General features: G+C 38.4%; 1 protein-coding gene and 1 long non-coding RNA gene across 7 annotated transcripts in view; one reads left to right on the top strand and one right to left on the bottom strand.

Annotated features, from left to right (window-relative positions):
* The window catches only part of LOC107968616 (uncharacterized), a 33,172-nt gene extending 25,121 nt beyond the window's left edge, over nt 1–8,051 (bottom strand). For 2 of the 3 annotated variants that reach the window (XR_001709923.4, XR_001709924.3), the window contains exons 1-4: nt 7,868–8,051; nt 6,892–6,962; nt 3,746–5,804; nt 2,932–3,009 (exon numbers count right to left, since the gene is read on the bottom strand). This is a non-coding gene — a long non-coding RNA (uncharacterized LOC107968616). Of the gene's footprint in view, nt 1–1,217; nt 2,104–2,931; nt 3,010–3,745; nt 5,805–6,891; nt 6,963–7,867 lie in introns of those variants that run through there. The other variant, XR_001709925.3, reaches the window with a different exon arrangement.
* Nucleotides 1–14,511, top strand: part of SEMA6D (semaphorin 6D) — a 589,551-nt gene that overhangs the window by 414,009 nt on the left and 161,031 nt on the right. For 3 of the 4 annotated variants that reach the window (XM_016928165.3, XM_009429065.4, XM_001164625.7), the window contains one exon: nt 2,497–2,528. The exons of the other annotated variant lie outside the window; for it this stretch is intronic. The gene's annotated coding sequence lies outside the window, so the exon portion shown is untranslated. The remainder of the gene's footprint in view (nt 1–2,496; nt 2,529–14,511) is intronic. 4 annotated transcript variants of the gene reach the window in all.

The raw sequence follows: 14,511 nt of genomic DNA on the forward strand, positions 1-14,511 counted from the left end.
ATGTGTCCATTTCAGTGTTTTGGTTTTAGTGAAATCCAAGACAGTACATGATTGGTTATGATTAATTGTATTTACTTACATAGTTCTCTTTGTGGATATTTTCATCTGAACTGGGAAAGCACAAGAATTAAGCAGACACCTTTGAATTATTCAAGCTGATGGTTAAAATAGCCCATTAATATTTCAGACCACTCCCCTGTACAAAATAATTCCTACATTAGTTCATCTCTCTGCATAAAAGCATCTTCACCTGAAAAAATTAAAAAGCTTGAGCTACATTTTTTAAAAGTCTTTCCAGCTGTAAGTGGTAAGGGTTGTTACTTAAACAGTATATGAGGGCCACATTAATTAGAGTGTATATCACCTAAGCTTTCGCCCTTTTTCAGGAATTTACAGATCACCAAGGCAAATAATGCTTAAGGCAGATCAGATATCTGTTTGGAAACCATAAAGAAAAACAATAGCAAATAATAACAGGTTTTACTTATATATTAAATACTAGTTTTCTCAAATTTAAATATTTATTATGTACTCTGAGATGAGATAGCGACTTAAAACACCTTTCCACTCAAGGCTTGGCACTTAGCACAGCCTGACGTCACTTTTCATATCATCCTAAGTCTGTGTTTCCCAAAATATGGTCATGAGACCACCTACCTAATCATACTCGCTGGAAAAGCTTATCGATGAGCATTCCTGGGTGCTAATCTGCTAGGGATGCAGATTTCATAGAGCAGGCTAGAGCTCAGGAATCTGCATTGTTAATAAACTCCCCAACAGAATCTTATGCACACACATTTAAATACTACTTCCACCAAGATGTAAATCACTGTGCTGGGAGTATGGCCAAATAAATAGAAGAGGGTCTGAGGTAACATCAGAGTAACAGGGGATTAATACCACTGCATCCTGGTAACTCCCCTCACTTCATTCTAGCCAATGGCAAGGAGGTTGTTGCTCCTCTGTTTCACCCCTTGTCTTGTCTGAAAGGTAAACAAACTTTCCAGAAAGTAGTTTTACCAACCAGTGGGGTAAGGGAGCAACAGAGGTTGGAGATCTAATGGGGAAAGATCTGCCTTACGCTTTTTTTTTTCTCAAAAAGTAGATGGAGTTTGGAGAAACTAAGGTGATTCCAGGGTTCACTGTATAAACTATCCAGATGGATTTAGAGATGATAATATGAGTACATTTGGAACTAAGGCAAAGAACCAGTACACATATGATAACTCAATACAACTGAAAACACAGCCATTTGATTTTTAATGAATACAAGAATTTTAATATGCTTCCAGACCTTGTTTTTCTTTTTTCTATTTTCTTGTATTTTTGAAATTCTCTGTATTCTTGAATGTGGACTTTTTTCTTTTATAAACCCAGTCCACTAATGCATACAAAGCTCTGTTTCTGCCCTAAGGCTAAGAACATTCCAGGTGAACTAATCAATCAATTTTTGCCCATTAAGAAAGAGCACTAAAATAAAAAGAATCCTAACCTTTTGATGGATCTGCTAGTTGTTTGCTAAATACTTTCTTTTTTTAATGGCAAAACACCAAGAGGAGAAGCAGTCTTTCACCTTAAGGAGAGGAAAAGCTTCCAGTTCCTAGGGAATTTGTAGCATTTGGGGAATTTGTACTATTTGGGGAATTTTTTTTTCAAATCCTGGAGTATTGGTCAACCATAGCATCAGTTGGTGATAGTGGTGTTATTTTTAGTTAAGTCTTTCTAGCCCAAGTTGAAACGTGCATATTTAAAATGTAGAATAAATGCTTTTGCAAAACAAACTGAGAACCAGGCGTGGTGTTTGGCTTAACTGAATACCTAACTCAGCAATAGCTTTTGCACAGTGTTGTTCAAAATATCTTCCTTCAATTTTCAGATTCTTTGCCTTATATTGTAGAATTGATGGAGTAACTGATTTATTTTGTAGGATCTGAAACTTCCAACTCATTATTTCCAGGTTCTGAGTGTTATACGACTGAACCTATTGGTAATGTGTGTTCTTCCAGCCTAATTGTTAAATGAGAGAAGTTCACGAAGAAAAATGAGATATGATGTTGCATTTCATGAAACAGCTGCCTCAGCCCAAACAAATGTTTATCTTATCTGTAGAAGATGATAAAATAAGACATAGCTGACCAAAGATCTTCAAGTTTTAGAAGTTTAACAACAACAACAACAACAACAAAACAGATGTTTCACATGCACAGTGTCTAGCCTATCATGGTGTTTTACTCTGGTCTACTGGTGGATGCTTTTCCTCAGCTGAACATATTCCTAACTAATAATGGAATTCAATAGAGAAATTGGATTCAGGTTAGAATCCAACTTAGCTTAAGCCGTTATTACTTTAAGCAAGAGATACATAAAATTAGAGAATGACAATCTGATTTACTAAATTAATAAGCACACCACAACTATGTTTAACTCAGTATTGTGGTTTTAAAGGTCAGAAGTAACGGAAAATCAATCCATTTCTCTTTTCTTTTCTTTTTTCAGGTTTTTGACCAGACAAGCCAACCTTTTTCAAGGTAAACAACATACTGTTCTCCAATTTGTTGGCAAAATCCAGCAAATTGTTACTGGTTTTAGATAAGTTTTTGCTGTATGTCATGAGTGGGACATTCAAATGGTGCTCAGAATTAGAGTTTACTGGTGAAGTTAGTGATTCGAGCATGCTATGAATATTGCTTGACTAAGTACTGGTCTTAAGAGAAATAGAGAGAATGAGAGAGAGAGAGAAAGAGAGAGAGACAGTGTGTGTGTGTCTTTTTCTTGCCCAATCAGCCCTTTTATGATACAGCAGACTCTTTGTCTCTGATGTTCAAAAACAGAAGAAGGTTTCTTTGTGAGCAGCTGTGGCAGGGCCTTGCACCTCTCCAAAGCCTATTTTGGAAGAATTAGAAAGCAAAGTGCCCCCAGCACAGCCCTAACCTTTCAGCTTTGGTGAGGTCTTCCTGTCCAAATCCAGCAGGAGAGTATTAGCCAAGTTGTTTAACTTTCCAGGAGTATCTGTAAAAATTAGCAATTGAGGATGTGTTAATCATATTAAATAACATAATAGGGATCCTTTTTTATTTCATTAGAAAATCAGAATGCATTTGATGTGCACCATCTGGTTTGTGAATACAGGAATAAGTTTTCAAAAGGGCACATTTCCAAGTTCTATGTTTCATATGCTTCAGAAGGAAAAACCTGTAAGCAGCTCTATTTTTAATGAGAGCAATGCTAAAGCTAATAAGATTGGGGTGGATTTCTAGTATGTGCCATTTCTCCTAAACTACATGTGTTTGCAATACGTTTGGCAGAAATGTCCTGTTGAGAGGCTAGGCTTCCAATTGAAAATTTTAAAGTTCTCCATGTGTTAATTGGAAAATAGAGAAAGCTATCATTGTAGTAGAGCATCTGGCTTTCTAGGTATTAACTATGGGTCCATCTACTCATAAAGACTAGTATTTTAAAGTTATCTCCTGTTACTTACTATGTTAATTCTAGAGACTGTAAGTTTCAGATCATAGAAAAAGTCAAGTTAAACTTCATTGTGTATTGTATGCTTTTTAAAAATGTCTTTTAGATGCAGTCACTGTTTGTACATAATGAGCAGAAACAAAATAATAATAAAATACCAGATGTACTATTGCCACCCCCATATTGAGTTCTTAAAATATATTTTTTATTTAAACAAAAATATAGCTCTGGAATGTAGTCATCTTACTCTATGAAACAGAAACATATTTGGATCACAAACCTGCTTTAGAGGAGTAATTCCTTCAGTTTCTTCCATAATTCTTACAATTCTATACAGTAACAAACAGGATTTGTGAGGCAATATAATGTTCTTCTTAACCTCTCAGTAATTGGAGGCATCTTCTGTATGTATTCCACAAGTCCAGCTCATGCAGATGAAGGAAGTATAATTACATTACAGGCAATCTCATCTAAGGTAATTACAATTGTCACTGTCAATCCAATTAAACAGGATAACTAACTCTACTGAGTCAGAAGCACCATAAAGCTTTCTGATGAAATCCAGGCTTTGGGATAAGGATGTGATTAGAATTCTGAGAATTTTCATTTGCTAAAATACTGTTGCGTATACAAATAGATAACAATGCTGGGAGGGGGGCTTGTGGGGAGAGATTGGATACAGGTAGACTTTTTTTTTTTTTCATTTACTGATCAATTTCTTATTTCTAAGCCAGAAATCACTGTAGATTCTCAGCATCAAACTTCAGGCCACACAACATCATTATGGAAAGGTTACCCCAGCGTCACAACATCCTAATGCTCTACTGTTCCCATCTGGCCTCTTGTCCTGAATCAAGCCTGGATCTCATTATTGCTTCAGAGACCTTTCATCTTGTTCCAGTTGTAGTGATGCAAAACACCATCTCCTGAGCTCCATCCCTGCCTTTGCAGGATGGAAGAAGTTGGCTCAAGTAACAGTCCCCCACCCCCGAAACTCTTGCACTGGTTTGTACAGGGTCAGTGTGGGAGGCAACGTGGAACATCACTAAGAATTACAGAGGTGTAATGACAAGTGGATAGGATCCACTTCTCAAAGATTTCACCTCTGTCTCTATAGTCCAGGCAAGAGGATAAGCTTTGGATAACAGAACTCAGAGAATGAGAAATGGAAACGATATTGGGCACTGTGACTAAGATTGATAAAGGGCCCAAGTGAGATGGCGTATGCTTTCATTGGATGGTACATTATGTGAAGATACTGGTGTTTTCTTTATGGTTTTTCATATATAAAGAGACATAGGAGATAAACTTCTTCGTCACGGGGTAGGAGGGGAGAATTTGCAATCTGATGTCAATGGCTCCCTTAGTCACCCGTGACTCACCACTCAGCATCATCTCTCAGAAGCCCACACCCTGGCTTTTCTGTCCTGTAGCTGGGACCTTCTGCCTGTCTCCATTTCTTCTTATGTGTTTTTCATCCCTTTCACACTCCTTGCCACTCGTGGATGCCTCCTCTCTTTGTCCCTATAGGAACTTCCAATCCTGCTTTAGAACTTACTCCTTCAGGAAAGCAACTCTCACTGAAGTGTGGGAGCGGAGCAGAGAAAAGACTAGGTAGGAAGAGAGCCGAGCTCAATTTTATATTCCACAACTAACTGGTTCTGACTTTCTCAACAAGTCGCCAAAGCTAGCTGAGTCCAAGTTCCTCATCTGTAAAATAAAGTTGTTACCATCTGTCCCGCCAACCCCATTTTACTTAATTTCATTGTGCGTGTCTAAAATGAAGTTATAAATGTGCGAAAAGTCCCTCATAATTTATAAATTCCATACAAATTTGAGGGAATATATAATTATTATTCTTATTAAGTCCCCTCCCCCTCGCCCCGATTATTTCCTTCTGTTGATTCCTGCAGCCCTTGCAATTTAAATGGTACTTCTAAAAATGCCCTCTTTTATTTCCTGGTGTATTGTTTCTGTACTTTCTGTTTCCTTTTGAGTGTCTAAGAACCCAAAGGCTGGCACTATGTTGCTTATTTCTTTTCTGTTTTTCCTAACATTTAATTTAGTTTCTGACCCCCTGAGATGGAGTGATTTGTCGAGGCATTGCATTGTGTTTATACCCTCTTTTGTTTTCCTCCCATGACTGCAAGCATACAGCCCAACTTAGTCTTGAAGAAGTCAGGCTGCAGCATCAGTTAACGAGCATAGAAAGGGCCCAGGTAGGAACCGGAGGCAGAGGCCTTCTGTGATGCTCTTGGCAATGACTAAGACCATGGCCTGACCCTTGGAGATGGAGAGGAGGGAGTCTCATAGTGCTTGAGATTGGGTTTCTTATCTTTCTGAAAGGATAAAGATCAAAAACCAAATTAATTTGACTTTAAAAAATAAAGAAGAGAGACATTTCTTTCACATCCAAGTTTGTGGACTAAAGCTTTACATAAAGAAAGTGCTTAACACATAATTGTTATTACAGTATGCAATACCTAAAAAGATTCTACAATCCATCCGGTCAGATAAACTTAAGAGAAAAATAAAGCCTAGAAAGTCTTAAGCGATTTCATTTCTTAGGGGTAGAAGTGGGTATCCTTCCACTACTTATTTAAAGACAACTAAACAGGGATATGCTAATAGCTTCAATTAAAATTATGGAAGAAGTAGTCCAGGAGATGTCTTGAAACTTGAAACTTTGTCAAATTGGATTAACTATTTTAAATACTCAGAATTTTCATTAACATACAATATAGGTTACACTTACAATATTTGTTGTGTTTGAAATTCAGAGAGTAATTTGTTAGATTCTTTCTCTTTTAAAACTCTAGGATCCATCCTTGGTGGATTTTATGACAATGCCTGTAAAATGGAGTAGCTATAAGGAATTATTCACTGTAATAGTTTGCTGGAGTGCAGTGGCATGATCTTGGCTCACTGCAGGCTCTGCCTCCTGGGTTCATGCCATTCTCCTGCCTCAGTCTCCCGAGTAGCTGGGACTGTAGGCGCCCACCACCACCATGCCTGGCTAATTTTTTTTTTTTTTTGTATTTTTAGTAGAAACAAGGTTTCACCGTGTTAGCCAGGATGGTCTCCATCTCCTGACCTCGCAATCTGCCTGCCTCAGCCTCCCAAAGTGCTGGGATTACAGGCGTGAGCCACTGCACCCGGCCTCACTGTAATAGTTATCTACTGCTGTGTAACCAATATCCCTGAAATTTCACAGCTTAAAACAAACACATGCTGTCTCACATAGTTTCTGAGAGTCAGGAATCTGAGAGTGGTTTTGTGCAAGGTCTATCAGGAGGCAAATCTAAGATCAACATCTGAATGCTGGGCTGGGAGTGGAGGGTCCACTTCCCCAAGGGCTCATTAACATGGCTGTTAGCAGAGCCCTCTGCTTCTCATTATCTATTACTAGGAGGCTCAATTCCTTACATGTTTGCCTCTCCATAGGCCACTTGAGTGTCCTCAAGACATGGCATCAGATTTCTTCCACCATGAGTGACCTGAGACAGAGAGAAAGGATCAGATAGGAAAAGAGAACAAGCAATAAATCTAAGAGGCTTTTACTCACACCAACCAACTCGGACACCAACTGGGTGTCCAACAATTCTATTCAATTCTGATACCAATTCCCAGAGTTAGTGCAGACACCCCTGGGTCAAGGGCTTAATCCCACAAGACTGCCCCTACTTCAGATGCCAACTGCAGATGGGGTGTCTAGGCTACCTTTCAGAGAACAGCACCTCCCCAACTCGGACATTTCCCCAACCACATCCCCAATCCCCACCAGGCAGCCCAGGATCAATAATTTGCTAGAATTACTCACAGAACTCAGGAAAGCACTTTACTTGCTATTACAGGTTTACTATAAAGGATACAATTCAGGAACAGCCAAATGGAAGAGATTCATAGAAGGTATGGGGGTTGGAGGCTTCCATGCACTCTCCATGTGCACCACTCACCCAGCTTCTCCATGTGTTCACCAACCCAGAAGCTCTTCTAAACCTCCATTGTTTAGGGGCTTTTATGGAGGTTTTATTAAGTAAGCACAATTAATTACATCACTGACCATTCAAGATTAACTCAATCTCTAACCCCTTTTCCCTGGACCTGGAGGTTGAGGGTTGGGGCTGAAAGCTCCAAGCTTCTAATCAAGGCTTGGTCTTTCTGATGACCTGCCTCCATCCTGAAGCTATCTAGAGGCTTGCTAAGAGTTGCCTCATTAGAACACATATGCTCCTATCACCCTACTACTTTTTTTTATAGAGAGAGAGAGAGAAGGGTGGTGCAGGGTAGATTTAATTTACATAGTAGCAACTCAGGGGCCAGTTAGAGCTGGCAGAGTTGGGGAATCTATAACCCTAAATGGCATCCCTCCTCCCCTTCCCCCTTGGAGACCAGTCCTTACATTTGGATGGGGCTCTCTGGGTTGTAAAGAGGATAGTCCATTTTAAAAGAGAGAGAGATCTGAGAATAAGGCTGTCTCCAAGTCAGGGGAAGTCCAGGCCTGGAGATAGTTCTCTGTGTGGTGTTCCAGGGGTTTGAGGGAACAGGAGTTCCTCAACAGGAGTTCTGTGCCAGGCACTATGGACAAAGACAGAATGTCTTTCTTATTATACCACAAAGCCACAGTACCTTTTATGACCTAGCTTCAGAAGTGACATGCCATCACTTCTGCTGTATTCTCTTGGTCACAAAGACCAATTATGATACATTGTAGGAGGAAACTGCACAAGGACTTGAATACCAAGAGGCAGGAATCATTGGAGCCCATGTTGGAGGCTGGCTACACATCCACCATGATTTTTCTTCCTTTATCCACAGATGTTTCAAGGAAATCTGGTGTCCTCTTGAATGTGGTTTGAATATGCTCATAATGTGATTCCTTGGCTAAATGATGACATGTTATCTATTTACATTACTAAACTCTTGGTGGCCCTTGCACATGTGAGCTGTTGAAACAAAAACTTGCTTGAAATTCTCACAGGAATTCTCAAGGCCTGAAAATGGGCTATGTGTCCCATTCAGACTTCTGAAGGCAACCTCTGGCAATGGAGAGATGCCTGGCCCAAACCACAGGACCTGGGCTGCACTAATACTCTTGCTGCTGAATTGTGCCATGACCTCCAATTTCCCATCCTTAAGATCCAAGAATCAAGGGAGATGATCTACATTGAACCTTCTTGTGCCAAATTAGAAACTAGCCTAAGAAGGCTTAAATAAAATTGTTTGAAAATTATGATAAGGACTTGATCAGATACCTTTTGGTGAAGGTGAGATCAAGGATCTAGGAATATGTTTAGTAGATTTGTAGAACTTACATTTCTTTTTAAAAAGGAGTTTATTAAAATCATATATGACTTCCCCAGTCAGTCACCACATACTCTAATTGACCCATAAAATGTTATCTCTGGCATGACACTTTATAATTGACCAATATGGTTAGATCACAGATCATATAACTAACAAGCAGCCTTAGAAATTTCCTGCTTTCTCAATTTATAGACAGACAAATGGAGGTTCATCAAGATTAATGACTGTCTCCAGGTGACAAAGCAAGCTAGTGGCAGCAGCAGCATGTAACTCAGAACGTCTGGATCCTTGTCCCTTTCCACCTACCTACTATACCAAGTAGTTGGTGTGTATTTCCTCTATCACTCTAAGTAAATATCTACTTATCTTTTATTTAAAACAAGCAAGCAGACAGTTTGAGAAGGAGAGCATTATTGGCTTGAAGGGAAAAGTGCCAATGTGTCTAAGAAAATATTTTCATTTAACAGTGAAGGCCTAATTAAGATGCAGTCCTCTGTTTTATAAATCTTGCAAATGCGTAACCTTGTTCTTATGAGAAGAAGCTGTTTTGGAGAACCATGAAATATGGGCTTGTAGCCCATTTACATTGTACTCTGTGACATGTGAGGTATTGATGAAGCATTGGAAGGGGTACACTGGCCTTTCTTTAAAGAGAGAGAAGCTGGTGGAAGATAAGTGATAATTCTGCAGACAGGCAAAAGGCCTAGGGAGAGGATGCCAGGAGTATGCTGGGCTTCTGCCAAACATTTCTCTGGCCACTTTGTTTTCCTGTCATTTCTCTTTGTCTTATCTTATCCCTTTCAAAGCTTTTTGCACTGTCTGTTATAACTGTGGTCATAATTTGACCTAAGAGAGTGCTGTATATTCTCCACCCTCAAGATTATTATTTAAAAGTTTTCCAGCTTACATGTAAACAAAGACTGTTCTTTTTGCAGTCAAGATAATATTATTATGGAATGGTTCATTTGTGTGCCGAGTGGGAGTAGACTTGAATTTTCTGCCGTTTCCTTAAAGGAACATGATGGTAATTTACTTACTTAGATGATTTAAAAGACATAAAAATATTTAATCCATAGATTACTGATTCATAAACTTCTTTACCTCCTCCTCTGTCACTGGCAATTATATTTTCTAGATTAACCTAAATGAACTATTAATGACCAAAAACTGGACTAATTACATCTACTGGGGATGGTTTTACTTTTAGAGGAATTTTCATCTGTAGACTTCAACAGTGGAAAATGAGCTTCCTCCTTACCTGTTTTGGTGAGGAGAAAACAGTTGTACAATACCTGATTTGCTAGATTTTCATTAAAATTGCAAAGTTACCAACTGTTATCTGGTGGAGGAAAGCTACTTTTTTTGCTTTTCCTCATTATTCCCTCCATAATTTCTCTTCCCAGTTAAATAGCAGTGTTTCAAGAACTCATAAGCATCAAATCACCTCCTATATTTGGGTATGAACATATATATGCCATTACCTATTAATGTATATTATGTGTAAATCATATATGTATATATAATCCTTATATAATATTTTCTCTGGATCCAAATTCAACAATAATTCAATCTCCTTCTGCCCAAAATCTGAAGTATATGTATTTAAATCATACTTTCAGCACCTTGTTTCTGGTACAATTAAATGGAACATTTGTAATGTTGAATCCTTTTACCTTTGAATGTCATTGTAATCTCCAGTAATTTCCTACAGGACCAAGTTATAAATTATACAAAAATAAGCATTAACACATTTTACTCCTGGAATTATTACGGAACACTCTGCTTTTTTCTAGCCTATGTTCATATATTTGATTCTGGTTCACACATTTATAGAAAACATTATAGGTGAGAATTCGATGTAAGTTCTATGAATATAGATTCATTGAACTTACATAAACACTCGATACAATAGCTTAAAGTTGTATCATGAATTTTCACTGACTGTCAGACTTGGGACATTTAAGTGACCATATTAGTTGTGCCATAACACGGATTGTGTAACAAATAGAAGAATGGAGTAACCATAGGGTTTCTGTCTGTAACTTTTGCATCTATGTTACCTTTACAGCCCATTACATAGATCTTAATAAATAAAACACTTGTAAATGAAATAAGAAGATACAGAGGGAAGGATATGAATGTATACCATGCTGCAGTGGAAAAACCATGTTGAGATATATATTTGGGGCAGAATTCACTAGTTTATTGTGACCAGCATGTTCCTACATGTTTGGAGCTTGATGTAATGTACAAATATGAATCTACAAGTTTAAAAACAGAAAACAGAAGACTTTTCAGAGGCCAGTTTTTTCTGCCTATTTAGGTACGTATTCGCTTAAGCTGCCCCTAAATTGAGGAGCAACTCCCTTAAACATTTGAAGGTACATATACGCAGGTCTTAATTGACCCCAAAGGAGGCCTTTGAACTTCACTGCTTCTAAAACGTATTTAAAATTTAAGTCTTTCTGCACTAAAATAGCATATATATGTGATGTGTAAATCAAAAGGCTTACTAAATCTTTATCCCCGTAACCCAATTAACCTGGATTTATCCCCTACTTGCTCATGCAGGAAGTCCATAACTGTAAATGTGCCCCTCTCCAAGTCCTCCCAGGCACTCCCAGGTGATACCGCATGTGTACTCAGAAGCAATTTTCTCAGCACCTGCATTTACTTTACTTGAGGCTCCACCAGGAAGGACACCCTCTCCCACTGCCTGCCACTGCCCCTGTGGCTTCAGCAGCCCTGCTGCCTTTTGCAGCATCCATTAGGTGCTGCATGTGTGCTCTGTTCTGCCTAATGACCCTGTCTTTCTTCCTGCTCGATCCAGCCTGGTCATTATCTCCTGGTGGCTGCTTTGAGGATATCCAGACTGTCCAGCAGCCTGCAATAGAGTGAGGAGAATTGATTTCTTCTGTGGTTAAAGAGGGGTCTTACTAAGGAAGTATTTCTTGACTCTCAGTGAGTTAGACAGTTTAACACAAAGGTTCTATTTTTGCTTCTAGCCCTTTCTTCCTCCAGGATCTAGCCACGTTTCAGGATACAGGCCGTAGGCTGACTTCCTACTCTTCACCAATGCCTAGGAAACGTATATAAGCAAGATTATCCCCGCTGGCTCTCTCTTCCATTAGGGTGGGTTCTTCCCAGGAAGATAATTAGTGCCACAGCCTAACCCTTCTAGACTTCTACTGGACCACCACATAAGTTCGACACACATGCCCAGCTTTATTTGAATTCCAACAGTGGATTCACCTTTAACCACATCTCCTCATCCTCAAGAAAAACTCTGGGCTCTATTTGAATACATGTTTTTTTATGCCCTTAATACCTGTGTGATGAAAAGTTGCAGACATGTCTAAACCTTAATGATGAAGAGTAACAGGCTGAAGCTCAGGCAAACGCCCCCGCCACCATGTGTACATTTATCATTTTTCACTCTTTTGAAGAAATCACTTTCATCATCTGCTTCCTTCCTAGATATATCTCACTCATTCGGAGTATAATAATTTAGTCTTTGTACCATTTTTCTTTTCCAAATTCTTAATATAAGTAGCAATACTCTATGCTAAAATATTGAAAAAAGAAATTTTCCCAGCACTTACGTGTTTTTCCACGGCTGAAAATATAGTTAATAAGCTGCAGAAATGCCCAACATGATTGTTTCCAAAGTAGAGAGCAGAATGAAAGAAAGCAGGACAGGAAAGGAAACAGATACTCCTGTAGCTCATTTTGAAGTGGATTAAGTTATTTAAGGAATGACTATATGTTATATGGCAGTTTAAAAGATTTTAAAACAGCTAGATATGCTCAGAGCATATGTCTTTATGTGGCAAATGGCACACAAATGACTGAGGCTTTATCGTCATTCCTAATGTAGGCAGCACCTAGTGGTGAGAACATATGAAATCCCAGTCTAAGGAGGCAACAGCAAAGGCACCTGAGTCAAGGTTGCACATAATTGATTAGCCTACCCATCGCCACCGTCCTACACACACACACACACACGCATGCACACAAGCACACACAAACATGTAGGAGTCTAGGACTTAGTTGCAGAATCTGTGCTACAGATACCAGTCTTTACATTTGTCTACATTTCAGCTGCAAGATACCTTGCCTTTTTTATACCCTACATGTCTAACAATAAATGATTTAGTGATGACAACATACTATCATATGTATTAAAAGATTTTGCATTACATTTTTTAAAAATGGGAAAATAGTCACAATTTTTAAGATTTGGGAAAATACTCAAGCCAAAACATTAAGTGAAAAACCAGATTATAGCACTTTGTATACAATATAATGAACGTGTGTGTGTGTTTATATGTACAAAGTACACAAAATATACTTATCATTAGGCTGACATAATTACAGGGAATGTTTTTGATAGATTTTTCTATAGGGTCCATATTTTCTGTAATGAACATATATTAATTTGATAAAGAAAAAATGGGGCCTTGTATAGAAACGTAAATCTTAGAACAATGTTTACAGATAGTTAAGACATAAAGGATTAGTGCAAATGTCACAGTCCTGGAGCACTAGAAAAAGTATTAAATAGTTTGCAAGGAAGGAAAGCTTATCCCATAAGAGCCACTAAAGTGAAAGTTGATAAATCAATGTCAAAAGTTATGTTTTTGGAGAGACTGTGGTTTTGATTAAGCTGAAACAAAGTGGTCACATTGAAGTGGAGCCAGTGCCCGATGGAAAATACATGTAAGAACTGCTTAACAGTGGCATTGAGAAAAAGGTGCAGAAATAAAGATGCCAGGTGAAAATAGAGTGTGAGGGAATGAAGGGGAAATGAATGAGAACAGAAAGGAGAGATGTGAGTTTCTGCTCCTTGGCTTTATCCTGAGTTTAGATAATCATGTCTATAAAGTGGAATTAGTTGGTTAGGAGTTGAAGCTGATTGGTAGGCATTGGAATGGTTGTTCTGGAGAGAATGATATACTCTCCAGAGTATAAATTTCATAGCAAAAGCAATGCCCTTTATGCTGCCCCTGAGGCCATACCATTGTCCCTTTGCATGTTTGGATTTGTAATTGGCCCCTTAAAAGAATTGAGCCTGCAGTTTGGTGACCAACCTAAGGGCTCATGGTGACTAAGACAGAACTTTCTACTGAGAAAATAAGCAATTTTGAGAACAAAATACAAATACAATGCAATCATCAGTCCCTTGCCTACCTAAACAGAAGAAATTCAATGTATTTCTTCCTTTGGGGCAAAGTTAACACAGTAAATTATTACATTAGAGAGTAATGCCGTTAAAAATCGGTGAGGTGTAAGAAGCTCTTATCCAAAATGATGCCATGAGGGCTAAGGTTGTAGATACCTCATGCTCCTTTTCATAGTTATTACTTCTTTTCTCTAATTTCCTGGATTTCTACTGTGGTTTCTCACTGTCTCTAGTGGTCCCCAAACCCTTCTCATTTGTCCCTTGCATTGTATCTGGGCTTAGAAAATGTTTGTGTCAGAGAGAAAGGGCTCAATGAACTTTCTTGTGAATGAAGGGCATGGGCTTTAGCACTCAGACTTTTATGAAGATGGTTTTGACAACTCAAAGGCCTTGTTTATTTTTTAATTTTTATATTTTTTTGGTGTCTGGAATGTTGAGATTGACAAATAGGTGAGTTATTATAAATGAAATGATATCAAACCATTGTTCTCTTGGCAACTTGCTATAAATCTGCAACTTTTACAACTTATTTTCTAGATCTTGTAGTTACAAATGCC

The sequence above is a fragment of the Pan troglodytes genome, chromosome 16 (genome assembly GCF_028858775.2).
Source record: "Pan troglodytes isolate AG18354 chromosome 16, NHGRI_mPanTro3-v2.0_pri, whole genome shotgun sequence".
NCBI lineage: Eukaryota > Metazoa > Chordata > Mammalia > Primates > Hominidae > Pan > Pan troglodytes.